This window comes from Malania oleifera, chromosome 7, assembly GCF_029873635.1.
Source record: "Malania oleifera isolate guangnan ecotype guangnan chromosome 7, ASM2987363v1, whole genome shotgun sequence".
Lineage (NCBI taxonomy): Eukaryota > Viridiplantae > Streptophyta > Magnoliopsida > Santalales > Ximeniaceae > Malania > Malania oleifera.
Genome location: NC_080423.1, coordinates 90,681,194 through 90,702,083, shown reverse-complemented (window position 1 = coordinate 90,702,083; position 20,890 = coordinate 90,681,194).

The window sequence follows — 20,890 nt, the reverse complement described above, 5'->3', positions numbered from 1 at the left end:
TAATGGCCTGCGATCCTTTTGGTAATGACTATTGTCTCAAATGATTTGCCAAACGCTAAAGGACCCAAACCCAGGTTGGATTTTTGGTGATCTGACTTTTAAGAAAAAGTTGGTTTAATATTCAGGCTCAATTTGGTTAACAAATGGTAAATCATTGTTTGGGTTTTTTTTAGGGATAGCTGGTCGGCCAAAGAGGGCCATCCATCATTTGATCAAAACATGAGTGATTAATTGATAGTAAATTATCAAAACAGCGTAGCCACTTCGTTGAATTCCTTGGAAAGTAAAAAAAACTTCTTCATAACATCTGAATTCAATGATTGTTTCATCTTTTAACATCTCTTTCTAGCTCATGAACACTGGCAATATTACTTTCCCTATTCCGGCATGAAACATAAGCAAACAAAATTTGGCAACTGGACTTATGATGCAAGTGAGATAACGAAATGCATAATTCATTTTATTGAATATAGAAAATATTCCGAGACACAGGCGTCCACGGATTACAAGAAGCAAATAACAATGGAAAACAAAAGAACATCAACTGAAAAGGATTAGATAGTCAAAAGTTCGGTACTCCATCACTTTAGCCTCGATGGATAATGACTGAAACCATTGATTTGGGAACCTCCCTGATATGTTAACCACTTCCTTCCTCGTGTTTGGGCAAAGGATTCTCTTGGACTCCTGGTTGCTTGTCATCAAAAGCTAACCATCCTGCATCTCTTAACGATTGCACCTTATGCTTGAAAGCCCAACAACGGTCAATAGTATGGCCGGGAGAGTTAGCATGGTACTCACAATGAACCCCAAGATCATACCACTGTGGAGGAGGGTTCGCAACGGGCATCCTAGGGATTGAAGATACCATCCCCCTTTCCCGCAGTTGAGGAAATAATTCGGCATATGTCATGGAAGTTTTTGGTCACATTCTTGTCTTGTGCTTGCTGATTTGGAGGGATGAACGTAGGACTAGAGTGAACAATCTGGGGTGTTGTGCCTGTATGCGCCGTTTGATTCATCATAGGCTCATTTCTCTTGGGCCATTGATTTCCACCTCTGGTGTACTGATTCTTCCAATTAAACTGCCCCTGTATCATTTGCGTCTCTTCCTCCTTCTTCCTATTAGTCCACATTTTTCCTAAATAAGTTTCTATGCCACTATCCTTGACTAGGCCTACCTTGATATCGCCTTCAATTCTTCCTCCCGCAGCCACAATATCCATAAAATCGTGGGGAGTTGCTCCCCGAAGATGTGTGCGGTAGGGGTCTTTTAATGTACTCATGAACAAGGAGATGGCCTCTCGGTCACTCACCGGGGGGTCTACCTGGATCGACATATCTCTCCACCTATAAGCATATTCTCTGAATGTTTCGGTGGATTTCTTCTCCATTTCTTATAGCATCATTCGATCAGGTGCCATTTCTGTCACATGGCGGTAGTGAGTGATAAAGACATTGGCCAAGTCCTTCCAAGTGCGAACCCGAGCCTTATCTTGCTGAATGTACCAACGGATAGCGGACCCGGTCAAAATACTTTGAAAACAATGCATCATTAGTTTTTCATTGTCTGAGTAAGCGGCCATTGATTGACAGTACATCACTAAATGCGTTCGAGGACACCGGGTCCCGTCGAATTCAAAGTCTGGCATTTTGAACTTTGGTGGTAGGGTGACTTTTGGCACCAAGCACAGATTATTTGGATTAACGGAATCAAAAGTGTTATATCCTTCCATTGCTTTTAAACGTTCTTCCAATACATCATAGCGACGCTCAGCTTCAAATTTGTTCATCCCCATATCAGAAGGTACTAATGGAGGAGTTCCTACCACTGGGAACCCCTGTGCTGGCATAGCAGGGATGAAAGGAGGCATATTTGGCAGTGGACCCCCCTTGACACCAAGTGGTGGAATTGATGTTTGTCTATGATCTGGGGTGAACCCTGGTGGATGAGTGGGGTCCACATCTACTTCGGGATCAACCTGCACCGCCTTTCCTTTGTTCATCAGTAACTCCAGGACCTTACTTATCTTATCATTTATCTTTTCTTGTCCTTGTTCTAAACCCAGGACTCTATTTTCTAATTGTTCACTCATTTCTCTCGCTCTTCGCCTGGTATTGTACTGATGTATGGTGGTCTCAATTATTGCTTTATATTACTCAAACCACCTCTTTGATTAGGAATTGAAAACCAAAAAAAAAATTCTTTTTAGAATCATGAATGCACAATTATGTACTGCATGAGTGAATGTGTTTTGATGCATGATTAGGGTATGCAATAGGTATTTATGCATGGATGCAACTGGTGCACTTATATATACAAACAAAGATATGAGTGTGCATGCAACCTATCGTGCATGACTATGTATGAAATGAAGTGCATGCATACGATGTAACCTAAATGACAACTTCGCTTGGATTCTAGAAAAATTCCACTAATGAAACATTTCAAAGATTAAAACGACCACTGATGGGTGATGATTTCAATTCAATTTCTCCTTCAACCTTTCCTTTCTGTGATGATGGTCCATGTACCTCAGATTCTATGAAGGGTCAGATTATGTTCTGAGATTGGGGCTGACCTAAGCTAGTCAACTCGTGAGATTCGTTCAATGTGGACTTGTGGACTTTTAGTGTGCACTTGGGCCTCAAGTATTTTAAAATATGGGCTTCAATGTATTTCATGATGAGATCAGGCCCTAATTTTAAAAGGACTTGGGCTTGGATTGATTGGCCCGAATTTTTGGGTCATAGGGCCGAAGCCCATTTTTGGAAATCTGGGTTTGACCCTTTTTGAAAATCAAGCTTGAGCCGAGTTTTTACTTAGGAAAAGGTCGGGCCTAGGTTTGTTTTTAAAGAATTGGGCCTGAGTTATTTGAAAAGGGTTGGGCCGACCCATATTTTAAAATGCTTGGGCCAAGTTCTTCATTCTTTGAAAGGATGGGTCATGGTCTCATTATTGGGCTTTTTCAGAATACTGGTTAAGTATTATGTAAGTCTAAAATGGATGCAAAATGCATGGTACAATACAAGGTATCTCACAACACATATACAATTGACGGTATGGGGAGAAGGATGTCCCGACCCAGGGTAGGTACATATATACAGGGTTCTTCATGGCCCTATCCTAGTTAGAGAAGACTATAGACAAGTATGTGTGGGTAAGCTCTAATCCCTATTGATAAAAAAGGTTCCCAACCTGAACCCTATCTTCACCCAATGGGCTTGGACAAAGTTCAAACTGAGCGGAGTGGTTCGCCCGCTCCCAAGGACCTTGTCCCATGAGGGCTAACGGTACTGTGCTCCTTTCTAATCCTAAAGGGTGAAGCCCGGGTAGAGGGCTAGTGAGAGTGTGTGAATTCAAATTTTAACCTAATCCCACTATCCCACATTTATTCCAATGCTATTAAGAATATGGAAACAAGATATTTACAATTAATATATTTATTGACAAGATATGGAAACATAATATTTGCAATTAATATGTTGATTCAAAAAATTTGGAAACAAAATATTTTTAGTTAATATGCTCACTTAAAAAAAAAATGGAAACAAAATATTTATGATTACTATACAAAATATCTATAATTAATATGCTTATTCAAAATATCTACAATTAACATACTTATTGGAAACAAAATATCTACAATTAATATTCAAAAAATTGGGAAACAAAATAATTTTAATTAATTAAGGTTGTTTGTAAATTATGGAAACAAAATATTTACAACTAATCAAGGTTATTTACAAATTACAATATTCACAAAATAAGGAGTAATTAAAAGATTTATTAAATTTGAACTTGGGATAATTTTGAATTAATTATTGGCTCGACTCTCTAATGTCGCCAGCGGAGTCGTCAAGCTGTCGTGACGTCCCGGGAGCGCGTGTGTCCCGGGTGGCGAAATAAAAATTAATTTTAATTTTCAAGAAAAGTACGGAATATCGGAGTCGCCACTAACCTTTTAGTATGGTTAGAACACATGATTACTACCCCGTTAGGGGTAGAATCGGTCTACGTTACCAGAGTTAGGCTCGGGAGTTCGGTTACGTGAGGGGAAGGTACAAACACCCCCTACGCGCCCGTTCTTACGAACGGTATCTAATTAATTTGAAATTATCCCTAAGTTAATCTAATAAGTCTTTAAATTACTCCTTTTTATGAATTTATAAATACACATGAAAAATAAATAAATAAATAAATATAATATATACATATATATTCCCTTAGAGCTTAAGGTACGTGATGCCCGAAGGCTCATACCCCCACAATAAAATCATAGGGATAGAAAATCGAAAATAATTAATAACGAAAAATATCATAATAACAAAATGACAATACATTAATACAAAAAAATAATAATACGATTAAACATACATATAATTTAAAATAGAATAATAACAGTAATAATAATAATAATAATAATAATAATAATAATAATAATAATAATAATGACGAATACAGAAAAATAATATTAAAAACACCAATGATAATATACAATGATAATAAAAATAATAGTAACAATAAACACAATAATAATAATAATAATAATAATAATAATAATAATAATAATAAAAATAATAATAATAATAAATGATAAATAATAATAATAGTAATAAATATAGTAATAGTAATAAATAATAAATAATACTAGTAATAATACACTCCTCAACATATCAATAATTTAATAATAGTACCGTAAAAATTCAACACATGATAATAATAATGATATATAATACCTAACACACACTATAATAGTAATAATAAGAAGTAATAATCATAATGATACACTTGTCTAATATCCTATAAATACAACTATACCAATATGGAAATAACTAAACCCTCACGTAAATCATATAATATACACACATGGAAAAAAAAAAAAAAGAATGAGGTTATGGCAACCCTAAAACTTAATATACATTATATCGAAACCAATATACGATAGCATAGATTTCCTAAAAATTATTTCACAAGATATACATATGGAAGTAATTAAATCCCAACCATGTAAACCAACCCAATGCCCTAAACATAATACACGTAAATATAGACATGAAATCGTTATAACATGCCAACATTAGATCAAAATAAGAAAATAGTCAAAATAGAAAACAGAAAGACAGAAAAAAATAAAAAAAATAAAAAATAAAAAAAATAAAAAAATAAAAACTCTATCTACACGTGTGTGTGTTTGCGTGTGCAGGGAGGCTAGGAATTACTGGTGTGATGGCCGAAAGCTTCAGCAGCCGAGGTGGGTCTGTGCGAAACGACGGTGGGTTGCTGGGCGTTTGCTGCGGGTGGCGGGATTGCGCCGGCGACGAGTAAGGAGCAACTAGAGCAGAGGAATCTTCGGGTTGCTGTTTGAAGGCTGGAGAAGCCTCGGGTTGCTGCTGGTGTTCGGAGGCTGGAGAAGATGAAGCTTGCATGGCGGGTGCTTCTGTGTGGCTTGATGCGGGGAGAATTGGTAGGGATGGTTGCCGTACAGGGGGTAGTCTCGGCAATGCTGGCCGGGTGCTGCTGGTGTGGGGCCGCTTCAGGTTCCCTGTGCTGTGCTGAGGTAAGCACAGGGAGGTGGCGGCAGTTTGGTGCTACTTGGAGCGGGTGAGTGAGAGCGGCCGGAAGTTACATATGGTGTGGGGTTGCGAGTTCGTGCTTGAGCTGGATGTCGAAGGAGAAGAAAAGAAGAAGAAGAAGAAGAGAAACGAGAAGAAAAGAGAGAAAGAATGGACACGTTTTTTTTATTTTCTATCTTTTCTTTGGCTCTTGCGCCCCGTTGCCCCCTTTGCTTGGCCTCTGTGTATCACCCTTATATAAAAAAAAAAAATTTGAGAACCCTAAAAACCTTTCCTTTTTTATTTTCTTTTTCTTTTTTCTTTTTTTTTGCTTTTATTCTTATGGTAATAATGAAAATAGAAATAATAATAATAATTATTATTATAGTAATAATATAAGGATAATAATAATAACATCAATAAGGTAATAATAATAATAAATAATAATAATACTACTACTAATAGTAAATAATAATAATTATAGTAAAAATAAAAATAATAAAGATACTAAAAATAATAATAATAATTATACTAATAAAAAATAAAGTAATGATACTAATATTAAAAGTAATAATTAATAATAATAATAATGATAACATTACTAATAAAAATGAAAATAATAAAAATAATAATAACCAAAATAAGATACTAATGCTAATAATAATAATAACATAATAATAATAAGGTAAAAAATAAATAAATAAATAAAAATAATAGTAATAATAATCCAGAATAATTATAGTAAATTAATAATAATAATAATAATAAATATTAAAAATAATTATAAGAAAGTAATAATAAAATAACGATAATAAAAATACTAATAATAATAAAATAATAAAAGGGAACCCCTTATTCTATTTGGTTAGGGCAAAAATAGGGTGTCTACAATTATTATACATATTGCCTATTATATTTAGGGTTTTGATTGGTTCCCATGATTTTAATATTTTTAGGGTTTAATTGCCTCTATATAGATTGTTTATTAATTTTAGGGTTATGAGTGTTTCCATATTGTTATCACATTTCAACTTTAGGGTTTCATATGTTTCCAAATTATCAGGACATATTTTTTAGGATTTTTGATTTATTTCCATATTATTGCACGTTTAATTATTTTCATATTATTGTATATTATTGCGGGTTGATTGACATTGTATATTTATTTTAGGGTTTGTCTAAATCCATAATTTCGTCTTATTTGTTTCCATGTTTGTTTATATTACCTTTAACTTTTAGGGTTTGATTTATTGTCATATTCTTAAATGTTTCCTTTATTGTTAACATTAGGGTCTTATTAGTGTTATGTTAAAGTTTTGATTATTTATAGTTAGGATTTTTGCATATATTTGTTAAGATATATTATCATATTGTATAGTTATTAAAATTATGATATATATGTACTATTAGTCTAGTAGTATTATTATGGTATAATATTAATATTTACGTGTTATGATGCATTTACATTAAAGTGGTATTATAATATTGTATTGGTATTTATGTGTTATTAATATTATGAGATATTATAGTAGTATTATTATTACAGGTAATGTATTATCATTATAATATATTAAGGCTATTATTTTCACATATTTCTGGAATTTTCAACTATATCCTATGTTTATATTTTGTATTGTGATATCCAAAATTTCTAGTATTTTGGTATTATTTTAATAAGTATTTTTGTGTGGGTGTATCCCTATGATTTTAATGCTAGGGTATTATCCTTCGGGCTTCACATACCTTTAAGCTCTGAGAGAATATATATGTATATATTATATTTATTTTTCATGTGTATTTATAAATTCATAAAAAAGAGTAAATTAAAGACTTATTAGATTAACTTAGGGATAATTTCAAATTAATTAGGTACCGTTCGAAAAAACGGGCGCGTAAGGGGTGCTTGTACCTTCCCCTCGCGTAACCGAACTCTCGAGCCTAACTCTGGTAACGTAGACCTATTCTACCCCTAACGGGATAGTAATCATGTGTTCTAACCACACTAAAAGGTTAGTGGCGACTCTGACATTCCATGATTTTTCTTGAAAATATTAAAATTGATTTTTATATCGCCGCCGGGGGCACACGCGCTCCGAGACATCGCGACAACTTGGCGACTCCCCTGGGGATTTAGAGAGTCGAGCCAGTAATTAATTAGAAATTATCTCAAGTTCAAATTTAATAAATCTATTAATTACTCCTTATTTTTTGAATATTGTAATTTGTAAATAACCTTGATTAGTTGTAAATATTTTGTTTCCATAATTTACAAACAACATTAATTAATTAAAATTATTTTGTTTCCTAATTTTTTGAATATTAATTGTAGATATTTTGTTTCCAATAAGTATGTTCATTGTAGATATTTTGAATAAGCATATTAATTATAGATATTTTGTATACTAATCGTAAATATTTTATTTCCATATTTTTTTTAAGTGAGCATATTAACTAAAAATATTTTGTTTCCAAATTTTTTGAATCAACATATTAATTGCAAATATTATGTTTCCATATCTTGTGAATAAATATATTAATTGTAGATATCTTGTTTCCATATTTTTAATAACAAGTGAATAAATGTGGGGGTAGCGGGATTAGGTTAAAAATTGAATTCACACACTTTCACGCTCTATACCCGAGCTTTACCTGCTAAGATTAGATAGGGGTGTAAGAGCGTTTGTCCCTTAGTAGCTTAAGCTTGATGGGACCTGTGAACCACCCCGCTCAGTGCGAGTTTTGTCCGGACCCCTATGGGGAAGGATGAAATTTCAAACTGGGGGCCCTTCTTGTCAATAGGGATTAAAGCCTACTCACACGTACTTGTCCATAGTTTGTCCTTAACTAGGATAGAACCATAAAGAACCCTGTATATACGTACCTACCCTGGGTCGGGACAGGAGCCACATCCTTCTCCATGTATAGCATGTTGTATATATGTTGTGAGATACCTTGTATTATATCATACATTTTGCATCTATTTTAGACTTACATACTACTTAGCCAGTATTCTAAAAAAGCCCAATAATGAGACCATGACCTATCCTTTCAAAGAATGAAGAACTTGGCCCAAACATTTTAAAATATGGGTCGGCCCAACCCTTTTTCAAATAACTCGGGCCCAATTCTTTAAATACAAACTTGGGCTCGACCTTTTCCTAAGTAATCCAAGCCCAAGTTCTTTTTAAAACTAGGGCTTGATCTCATCATGAAATACATTGAAACCCATATTTTAAAATACTTGAGGCCCAAGTGCACACTAAAGTCCACAAGTCCCCATTGAATGAATCCAACGGGTTGACTAGCCTGAGTCAACCCTAACCTCAGAACATAATCTGACCCTTTATAGAACCTGAGGTACATGGACCGTTAATTAGGAAAGGAATGGTTAAGGGAAGATTTGAATTGAAATCATGGCCCATCAATGGTCATGTTAATCTTGAAATCTCTTATTAGTGGAATTTTTCTAGAATACTGGCAAAGTAGTCATTTAGGTTACATAGTATTCATGCACTTCATTGCATACATAGTCATGCACGATAGGCTGCAAGTACACTCATATCTTTGTTTGTATATATAAGTGCATTAATTGCATCCATGCATAAACACCCATTGCATAACCTAATCGTGCATTCCATGCTCAAATTCATTACTATGCATGCATAGTCATCTTCGATGAGTTGGTAACCATATCCCAATTTCCTGTAAAACCAGTGTGCTAAGGTGGTGAAATCGAGATCTGGTATTCTAAAAGCAGGTGAAACAGAACGGTCTTTGCACATCCTTTTAAGTTCTATATGAAGGGTTAGACTCATGCGGAAGGATCTAGAAGGTCAGATGAGCTCTCCCGTACCAAATCCTGAAGATGTCCATCAAGATGTGCAAAAGATTAAGAATCAGATGGAGGAGGTAGCCCCCTCATGGAGCCAAACTACACGACATCCAAAGCAGGCAGTTGAAAACAAGCCTTTGTTCCAACCATGGTTGATGGAGTCGTTAGCTGGTCTAGGCTTAAGCCTACACACATTTGTCCTATCAACCTAGGATCTGAAACCTCAATCGGAGAGAGATGTCCAAGTTCCGCCCTTCATCAATCCTAATATTCAAGAAGGGGGAATAGTTAAATAAATGGGTAAAGAGCAGATACCTAATGAAGAAATGGATCATAAAAATGAAGTCTGGGAAGAACAGCTGCAAGCTATGCAAAAAGCAAACATATCTGGTTCATTGGATGCTTTCAATCCTTGACTAATGTTGAATTTGATCTTACCCCCAAAGCTCAAAGTCCCAAATTTTGAGAAGTTTAATGGGTTTGAGTGTCCACTAGCTCACTTGGGGATGTATTTATAGAAGATGGCCGCATATTGTGATGATGATGATCTGCTCATCCATTGTTTCCAAAGTAGTTTAACAGGGGAAGCTCTAGAATGGTGTCGCCGAGTAAAAATACATACATGGAGGGATCTAGCTCGCGCTTTTATGATTCAATATCGCCAGGAGGCAGTTCTAATCTCACAGAGTAGGGAGGAGAAGACGAGCGATCGCTCTTATCAAAAGAGGGAGATGACAGCCCAGAGTCGCCCTATGATAGGAAAAGGGGTAGTTTACCCATATCCATGTGTTGCTCGTTTCCCTAAAAGCACCCCCCAGAATAGTCCCAATCGGGTAGTCATCCAAGAGCAAATTGAAGATGCAATCAATATGGGGAAAGCAAAGTGCTCGGAGTCAGAACGAAGCCTTGTTAAATGGGTTGATAGAAAGAAAAGTAAGAAAGCCAAAATGACACAAGAGCAATGTTGTCAGACAGTCCCGCACATCGAATCTAGAAACAACCTCTTTTTTAAACACCATGATGAGCAGACTATACAGGCAGGCACAAGGCCTTTGGTCATGCCCACCCATATTCAAACATGAGATAGGGGTGTCCAGAGGAAAGTTAGAAAGATAGACCGTATCCCGATGACCTACACAGAATTATTTTCACAGTTGGTTGAAAGACATCTAGTGGCGCCTACACCTGGAGCGTTGGTACAGTTCCCTTACCCAAGGTGGTACAACCTAAATGCCCGCTGTGAGTATCACGCTGAGGCAATAGGCCATTCAATTGAAAAATTCTGGGCCTTTAAGCATAAAGTGCAATCATTGAGAGAGGCCAGTTGGTTAACCTTTGACGTCAAGCAACTGGGAGTTCAAGAGAATCCTTTGCCCAAACACGAGGAAGGAAGTGGTTAATATATCAGGGAGGTTCCCAAATCAATGGTTTCAATCATTATCCATAGAGGCTAAAGTGTTGGAGTAGTGACCTTTTGACTATCTAATCCTTTTCAATTGATGTTCTTTTGTTTTCCCCATTGTTATTTGCATTTTGTAATCCGTGGACGCCTATGTCTCGGAATATTTTCTATATTCAATAAAATGAATTATGCATTTAGTTATCTTACTTGCATCATGAGTCCAGTTGCCAAATATTGTTTGCTTATGTTTCATGCGGGAATAGGAAAAGTAATATTGCCAGTATTCACAAGCTGGAAAGAGCTGTTAATTTTGAAAATTCAACCCAAGAGGCGAAAGTAGAGAAGGATGAAATAATCATCAAATTCAGATGTTATGAAGAAGTATCTTACTTTCCAAGGAATTCAACAAAGCGGCTACGCTGTTTTGATAATTTCCTATTAATTCATCACTCATGTTTTGATCAAATGATGGATGACCCTCTTTGGCTGATCAGTTATCCCTAAAAGAACCCAAACAATGATTTACCATTTGTCAACCTGACTCACTCGAAAAATGTGCAGCTCGAAAATTATCCCAAGTATAGGAGTTCTATCATGTAATATTAAGACCAAGGGCTAGATCGTCTCCTCAGGGAATGCGTTTTAAACTCAGATTTTACTTTATTCCGATCGAAATTAAAAAGGTACTGAACTCAATTCAGATTCGGGTTTTCAAGATTGTTGAGTTCCACTTTGAATTAAATGACATGTAATTTAAAGTCCTAAAATAAGAATAGAAACCCTACGTCTACTTAAAGAAACATTGGGACACGCATTAATAAAAACGGCAACTTTGGACACGGAATTAAAACACGTAGGAATGGAAACTCAATCAACACATACGTGTGCAATAAAAATGGGATCTTTAACACGAATCAAGAATGCAAATTAAAATTAAGCTACCAATCAACCTAAACGATAACGGGACACAATAAAAACACGAACTTTGTATGTTATTATTTTTTTTTTATTTTTTTTAATTTTATACCAGAACTGAACCAAACTTCACTAAATTAATTAAATAAACTAAAGCATTAATTAAATCTATCACTAAATAAATAACCAAGTTGCAGCAATTTAAAATTACATCTTTCCATATACTTCAATAAAAAAAAACAATAGTCACTTGAATAATAAGCAATTAAATCTAGATTACTTAAGCTTCAAAAAGAAGAACAAAAACATAATATCCAAATAAAATAAAGTAAAAGAAAAGAATAGAGAAGGAGAGAAAGAGAGAGAGTAAAACAGAGCCTGTGCTGGTTGGTTGTCCGCGGTTGAAGCTGGAACAGAGGGCTGTAGTCTCGGGTGGCTGTGATGAAGGCTGGAGCAGAGAGGCTTGCTACTACTGTGTTGCTGGCCGAGACAGTGCTGTGGCCGGTGGAGTAACTGTTGGTGAAACCGTGGCTGCTGCTGCTTCGGGTGGCTACAGGGCTGCCGGAGAGGACAGGGGGCAGGTTGCAGTGGTCTCGGGTTCCAGCAGAGTGACTGGCTGCAGTGCGGCTGTGGTGGTGCTGGTGTTGCTGCAGCTGCCGGAGCAGGAAGATGGCAGGGAGCAGAGGGATTTAAGGAAGAAGAGTAGGGAAAGATTGGGGAAGAGAATAGGGAAGAATAATGAGGGAAAACAAAGACAGAACCAAGGGAAAAACAAGAAGAGAAGGGAAAAGTAGGGAAGAGAAGAGCAAAGCAGAAATTGAAATAAAATAAAACAAAGAAGAAGAAGAAGAAGAAGAAGAAGAAGAACAGAGGAGCCGTGAGAAGAGCTTGGTGCACAGGGCACAGCTGGGAAAGAGGGGAAGAGAAGAATAAATAAAGATTAGGGAAGAAAGCCCTAGACCCGGATTAGAGATTTGACCCATTTAGAGGACCCGAATTATTATATTTTTTTATTCTCTGTTCATCACAAATCTGACCCTTGTGGAGCCCTTATCTCACAAAACTCAAAACATGAAAGTTGTAGATGATCCTTTCCTATTTCTCTAGAAATTTGAATCGTCTCGATCGGAGCTCTGACAGAAAAGTTATACATGAAATATGAACAGGTGTCGGTTTTGGTTCCCGGGAATTTTTCTACGACAAAAAATTACCAAAACTTCATAAATAATGCAATAAAATTCAAGAATGATGATTTTTGCACTTTATTAAAATATTGGACAATTTTGGAGATTTAATTAAAAATATAAACCGTAAAACCCGGGTTAAACGTCCAATTACGTAGTTTCGGCGCGTAATCACACCCCCCAACTAACGTTTTGCTAGTCTCTAGCAAATGATGTGAATGAATCTCAGGGTGGTATCTACAACTACATACTCCAGTAATCATGAAATCAATGCACATGCGGCAATATTATACCATTTCACATACAAAAACATAACTGAATTTCACACAAGCTCGTTCATATTCAATGCACACGACTCCAAAACACGTCACCCATGCAAGTTTCATCGTTTATATGTGATTTGAAAGTAGTATACTCACATGAAGTTAATCAGTGGCACATTTAGAGTTAACGCAATCATATAAGTTTGAGTATAAACAGGTAAACTCTCGAGGTGTGTGTGATGTGTGTGACTCAGTACACCTAGGACACCAGTGGACACCTACAGAACGGTTGCTTTGACTCAGCCTAACTGGTATACCCTCAAGAACACTCAAAGAAAATGGGTTCACTCACTATATGTGAGGAGGAGTGTCGTGATCAAACATCCCACATATTAAAAGGAACAATGCTAAGTATATGGAGTGGACTAGTCTGGAAAGGATCTAACCTATCTATGAGGTGTCGAGTCCTTCACCCTAGTATCTTCTCACCTACTCGCCATATCCAACTGAGACCACCCTAGATCAACTTACTCACAAACTTGTCGTGAATGCATCTGAGGCATTAATCAGTTGAAGAATCTTCATACGTGGAAAATATGTGTTGTGTCCTTGACTTGTTGTGATATGTATTTGGGCCGGCATTGACATTTCATTTCATGCGCATGTGTATTGCTTATTCTTTTTTCTGCGCATTCTTTATTTTCTGTCTTTTCTTGAGCAATAAGGACAATATTAACACTTCTTTTGTAATCTTCATACCATCAATGGGAATTGAGCTCAAATAGGAGTTCATGAATTAAGTCTATCTCTAGGGGTGGCTCAGCCTTCACATTTTGAGTAGGCTACAAGACCTAGGTTTCTATCTCCCCACTAGGTGTCACTTCTAGGCTAGCAAATCAAAACATAGACTAGTGTACAAAGGAATCATCCAGAAAAAGAGAATTGAGTTCCATGAACTCTGATTTGATATTAACGCTCAAAAGGACGATAAATAGCTCAAGGATATCTCACAAGGTGTCATAGTCTCCACGGGTGCTCTCTCAGTGCTCACATGAAACTCTAAGTGCAATGAATCACGTGAATGTGTTTATTCAGCCTCGTGAGATGCCATGTAAATACAGGAAATTATATAGTCAAATTAACACGAATATACTACCAATCGATTCTTCATGGAGTCATAAGATCATATAGAGAGAAACTACGCATGATTGACTCAAGTGTGTCATTCTTAAGTTATATGCAAGTATGTGAAAGGTATGAGTCAGTGTTAAGCATGGCACAATGCAATGTAATTCCTCAGTGCTCCTCCTTTCTTTCTCTTTTTCTTTTTGATTTTTTTATTTTTTTGATTTTTTTTTTGTTTTTTTTTTGTTTTAAACCCAGTACGTGTACGTGCACAGTGTCACATGCGAATGCTTATCCCCCCCAACTAAAGTGGAACATTGTCCTCAATGTAAAAGCATAGGGGAAATAGAAAATACTGTGCACGGGAAAAGTAAGGTGTACCTGAGTGGCTAAATAATGGAAAACAAAGATCGAACTACGAGAAAATAGACCTAAAAATTAACTAAAAATAAAATAAGATAAAATAAAAGGAAAAGAAGGAAAAGAAAAACATCACAATTGTCTTGGCGGAGGCCCTGGAGGAATTTCGTCTGGTGGCCGCAGGTCTATAAATTGCACCGGCGGTTCTCCAAATTTAAGCTGCCACAATCGATCAGTCGTCATACCTGCAGGAAAATCAACCTCAAATGAATTAATGCGTGTCAAAATATCAAACAATTTGTGTGCAGGGTCGACCCTCTTGTGTTGACAAGAAAGGGTCTTTATTCAACATCGTTTCCAAGAAATTTACTTCTTTACGAACTAACGGTTGAGAGAAAGTGATCGAAATAATTACCTGCAGTTCTTCAGAAGCATTAACATTAAAGGTTTTACCTGATTCTTTGAAAATTATATGCTCACTAGACTGGTCACCCTCTTTATCGGGTGTACATATCATCATACCACTGCAAGAGTCTGCCTCCACATTAGGCTCCTTGACATCTGATTTAGGTGGGAGTGACGGTTTCATGGTTTCTGAGCTCGAAGTATAAGGTACCATAGGTTGGTACTCCGTATGAGTATCAGTCTCCTCATCAACTAACTGCTCTGCTTGTGGCCCCGTTTCCTCTGATTTTTCTTTGACCTCTTCTGGTTCAGCCATGACTTTTAGTGCTGGGACAACTGGTTGTCTGACGATGAGCATCTCAAGTGGGGGAAATTCGTTCTCGCTTCTCGAAGTAGTGGTGGCCTCTACTATCTCAAGAGAAACATCGTGCATTTTTTGTTGTGGTTGCTGGTACTCTTGAGGACTAGGCTGAGGTTCTGCGAGCAATTTTTCGTTTTCTAAGATGTCCAACTGCGTGCTTATCGCATTAATGGTGTTCCGCAATTCATTATTATGATCAACTTGAGTTTGCATTAACTGTTGGAGCATCTTCGCCATCTGTGTTATGCTATCCTCCAAAAATTCTGACGGCATACAGCTCCGAGGGATCTGTTGTGGCTGGTAATGAGGCGGAGGAATATCTGGATATTTTGGTGGTTCACATGCATCACCACCACTAATTGTGCTGATAGGGTGTGCAGTCATGGGTGCCTGAGTGCATCGTGTGTTCCACTGTGGGACATTGTCAGCTAAGTAATCAAAAAATGATAATACCTGATCTGGATTCTCACTGATGGGCTCTACATTAGACATAGTTTGGACAAAACACTTGCAATCAGGGGTAAGAGCAGTGTAAAAATAATCAGCTAACCTCCATGAGTCGAACCCGTGATGTGGACAAGTGCGTAGTAGATCCTTGAATTGCTCCCAGCAAGCCCTAAATGTCTCGTCATCCTGCTGTACAAAATTAAGAATCTGTTCCTACAAAAATTGAGTTTTCTGTGAGGAACAAAACGCATGCAGAAATTCACACTCCATATCAGACCAATTAGTGATAGAATAAGGTCTCATAGAATGAAACCAAATCAGTGCCCTATCCTGCAAAGTAGCAAGAAATAAATTCAGTCTAGTAGATTCGTCAGCTCTAGCATGAGAGAAAAACATGTTGCAGGTTAACTCAAACTCTGCTAGGTGCTGATAAGGGCACTCAGAATCCAACCCGTAAAACTCGGGTAGCAATGACGTCCTTCCGCGCTGCATCATGAAATTAAGCTCGTCATAAGGCAAAACAGTGGAAGAGGATGCAGTGGCATATTCAAGCTGCAAAAAATCCATTATCGTGCGCGGTGCAGGTGCAGCCATTTTTCAAAACTCAAATTTTTTTTTTTCTGTTTTTTTTTTCTATGTTTTTTTTTTCATAAAACTAACAAAAATGACGGGAAAAACGTAAATTTGAGACTAAGACCGACAGTCCCCGGCAACGGCGCCAAAAACTTGACTCACTCGAAAAATGAGCAGCTCGAAAGCTATCCCAAGCATAGGAGTTCTATCATGTAATATTAAGCCCAAGGGCTAGATCGTCTCCTCAGGGAATGCGTTTTAATCTCAGATTTTACTTTATTCCAATCGAAATTAAAAAGGTACTGAACTCAGTTCAAATTCGGGTTTTCAAGATTGTTGAGTTCCACTTTGAATTAAATGACATGTAATTTAAAGTCCTAAAATAAGAATAGAAACCCTACGTCTACTTAAAGAAACATTGGGACACGCATTAATAAAAACGGCAACTTTGGACACGGAATTAAAACACGTAGGAATGCGGGAAAACTTTCAATTCGAACATACGTGTGCAATAAAAATGGGATCTTAACACGAATCAAGAATGCAAATTAAAAATTAAGCACCCATCACCATAAACGATTTAACGGGACACAATTATATAAAAACGAACTTGTATGTATTATTTTTTTTATTGTTTTTTTTAATCCTTATATACCAGAAACGAAACCAAAAACTTAACTAAAATAATAAATAAACTAAGCATTAATTAAATCTATCACTAAATAAATAACCAAGTCGCAAGCAATTTAAAAATTACATCTTTACATATACTTCATAAAAAAACAAAGTCATTGAAATAATAAGCAATTAAATCTAGGTTACTAAAGCTTCCCAAAGAAGAAATAAGAAAGGACAAAAACCTAATATCCAAGCCTAAAATAAAGTAAAAGAAAGAATAGAGAAGGAGGAAAGATTGAGAGCGAGAGGAGTAGAGTAAACAGAAGCCTGTGATGGTTGGTTGTCCGCGGTTGAAGCTTGGAACAGAGGGCTGTTGTAGCTCGGGTGGCTGTGATGAAGGCTGGAGCAGAGAGGTTGATACTACATGTGTTGCCGGCAGAGGACAGTGTTGTTGGCCGCGTGGGAGTAGTACTGTAGGGTGGAAACCGTGGCTTTGCCTGCTGCTTCGGGTGGATAAAGGGCTGCGGGAGGACACTCGGGGGGAAGTGAGGTTGCAGTGTGTGGTCTCGGGCGTTCCAGCCATACGTGAATTGGCTGCAGTGCTGGGCATGTGGTGGCGCTGGGTTGGATGCAGCTGCCGGAAGCAGGAAGATGGCAGGGAGCAGTCGAGCAGACGGGATTTAAGGAAGAAGAGTAGGGAAAGATTGGGGAAGAGAATAGGGAAGAATAATGAGGGAAAACAAAGAAAGACCAAGGGGAAAAACAAGAAGAGAGGGAAAAAAGTAGGGAAGAGAAGAGCAGTAAGAAGAAAGTGACATAAAATAAAACAAGAAGAAGAAAGAGAAGAAGAAAGAGAAGAAGAAGACAGAACAGGGAGCCGTGTGAGGAAGAGCTTTGTTGCACAGGGCAAACTGGAAGGAAGAGGGGAGGAAGCCAGCACAGAATATAATATAGATTGGGGAAGAAAGCTATAGACCCGGATTAGAATTGACCCATTTAGGGACCACGAATTACCTATTTTTTTATTCTATTTCATCACAAATCTGACTATTTCTGGAGCCCGTATCTCACAAAAACTCAAAACATGAAAGTTGTAGATGATCCTTGCCTCTTCTCCAGATTGTCGTCCTCGATCGGAGCCGTTGAGTTAGAAGGAAAAGTGTATGCCATTGAAATATGAAACAGGTATTGGTTTGATTCCCGGGAATTTCCTCGACAACAAACAATACCAACACTTCATAAATAATACATAAAATTCAAGCCTGATGATTTTTGCACTTTAATTAAAATATTGGAACACTTTGGACATTTAATTAAAAAATATAAACCGTAATAAAGCTCCGGGTTAACGTCCAAGTAAGAGTTTCGGCGCGTTATCACAACCAGTTGAGCTGAAGTTTAAGCCAAGTTTTTTTTTCTTAAAGTCAGATCAAAGAAATCTAACTGGGGCAATGGGTACCTAGCTTTGCAAATCATTGGGACAATAGTCGATTACGAACAGGATGGCAGGCCCTTTTCGTACCAAAAGGAAATCACAAGATACGAAATCATTTGCCAAACCCTTTTGAGCTGAGATAAATTCATTTCTTGATTAACTTATCATAAAGATCACACCCCACACGGGGGCGAGTTTTTAAAAGATTGGTCCCAATTTGAAGTTCAAATGAGAATGATGAAGTTTAGATTCTTTCATAAAAGGAAAAATGAAAGTTGCAGTACAAAGAAGAAAAAGACGATGAAGAATGAAAGAAGAAAAACAGAAGGAGAAAGAAAAAAAAATAAGGGACAGGACTCATATGTGATCGTGACTAGAAAAAATACACAATGATAAGATTGATAAATTTTGTAGCCTTATTCAAATCTTTCTTTCATTAAACCCATACCCTTAGCCTACATTATAGTCCAAATGAAAGTCTAAACAGTGTACCATTGTTGTCTAAATGATTTGTCAGACTCAATATTGAGTCTGAACTACCCCTAATGACTGATCCTGGAAAGGTACGTTAGACAACTTGTTTCAGAACAAGTTCGGTCAACATCTTGCAAAAGCGCCTCAACTCAAACTGGGGGCTTTAAAACCTTATTGGGGTGGTATGTTGAGACTTAGTTTCCCTTTTATTCTGAAAGCCTACTCCTAAGCCTCCGTTTGTCCACGAGTCTTAACCGACATCGTGAAGATCAAAAGCATGGGTGATGGAACTGGGGGGCAGTTGGCAAGTTGAATGAGAATGACAGTCGTCTTAGGCTAGGAAATCAACAATATACGAATCTTGAATATGGTATGAATTTTTTCCCCTATGATAGCATTTGAAACATGGTAAAACATTATTTGTTGTAGAGCCTTTGATTTAGCAAGTTGATGTCATAGTTGCATAATCATTCCTCGTTCCTTTAAAAAAAAAAAAAAAAATGAAAAAGGGAACCCTTTTTACTCTCTAGAGCATTAAAAGAGGATGGATAGTCAAAAAGTTTTAAAATCACCAGTACTTTTTATGAAGAAGATACCTGTGGAGAAAAAGCAGCCTAACCGGGGTAAATGTTATGCCAGAATCTGCTTATTCAAAAAAATCCAACAATAGAGTCAAGATCAGTGGCAGATGAATTTAACTGGGGTAAATTTCGAGTTGAGTCTCAGTAGGTCCCATTCAAGTGCCTTCTTATCAGATTGGAATATGAAATCAGAGTCAAGATCAGCTGCAGGTTCATTCAACTGGGGCAGATTTTGTGATTTTCATTTGAGCTGAGTCAATCACTTTCATGACTGGATGAATAAAGAAGATTAAGCCAAGATCAGTTACAGATCCATTCAAATATGGCGAGTTTCATGTAGAGACCAAAGATGAGGTCATTGATCACAAGTACATTGGGAGAAAAGATTCATGCATTGTCATGCATTACCCCAAATTTCACGCATTGTCATACATTTTATGCATTACCATGCATTCCATGCATTACCATACATCTCATGCATTACCATACATCTCATACATTGCCATGCATTTCATGCATTGCCTACATTTCATGCATTGTCATTCATTGCATGCATTACCTACATTTTATGTATTACCATACATCTTATGCATTACCCTACATTTCACGCATTACCATACATCTTATGCATCGTGATGCATTGCATGCATTACCATACATCTTATGCATTACCACGCATTTCACGCATTACTATACATCTTATGCATCTCCTTGCATTTCATGCATTGCCTTATATTTCACACATTACCACACATCTCATGCATTGCCATGCATTTCATGTATTACCATGCATCTCAGGTACTGTCATGCATTTCACGCATTACCATACATCTCATGCATCGACATTGTGCTTTTCATACATTACACAAAAAATTAAAAATAAAAAAATAAAAAATGCATACATACAATCACAAGTTAGCAACATGCATACATATAGCAACATATCATTGCATTATAGCATCACAAGCAGCAATAGAGCACCCTTTACACTTGTCTTAAGCTTTTAAATGATTATTTGACATCCTTGATAGAGAGATTCCTGTTGTGTTTAATTCTGAGCTGGGGTAGCTGACTCCAAGCGCACATTGATTTACTTGGAAAATTGGAGCAAGTTGACCCCAGACACACATTGATTTATTTTGAAACTGGGGCAACAGATCCCAAAGACAAGGGGATTCATTCATTCACATTCAGACTTTACCCCAAGTGCATTTTCCAAATAGAGTAACAACTTTCCAAACTTTGCTTTCACACTTTAATATTGGTTGAGGTGGCTCGGATCATCGTATTCGCTACGGCTCGAATTCTTACAATCGAAGTAAGCCATCATTGTGTCCCATGGCTGGATCATCGTGTCCC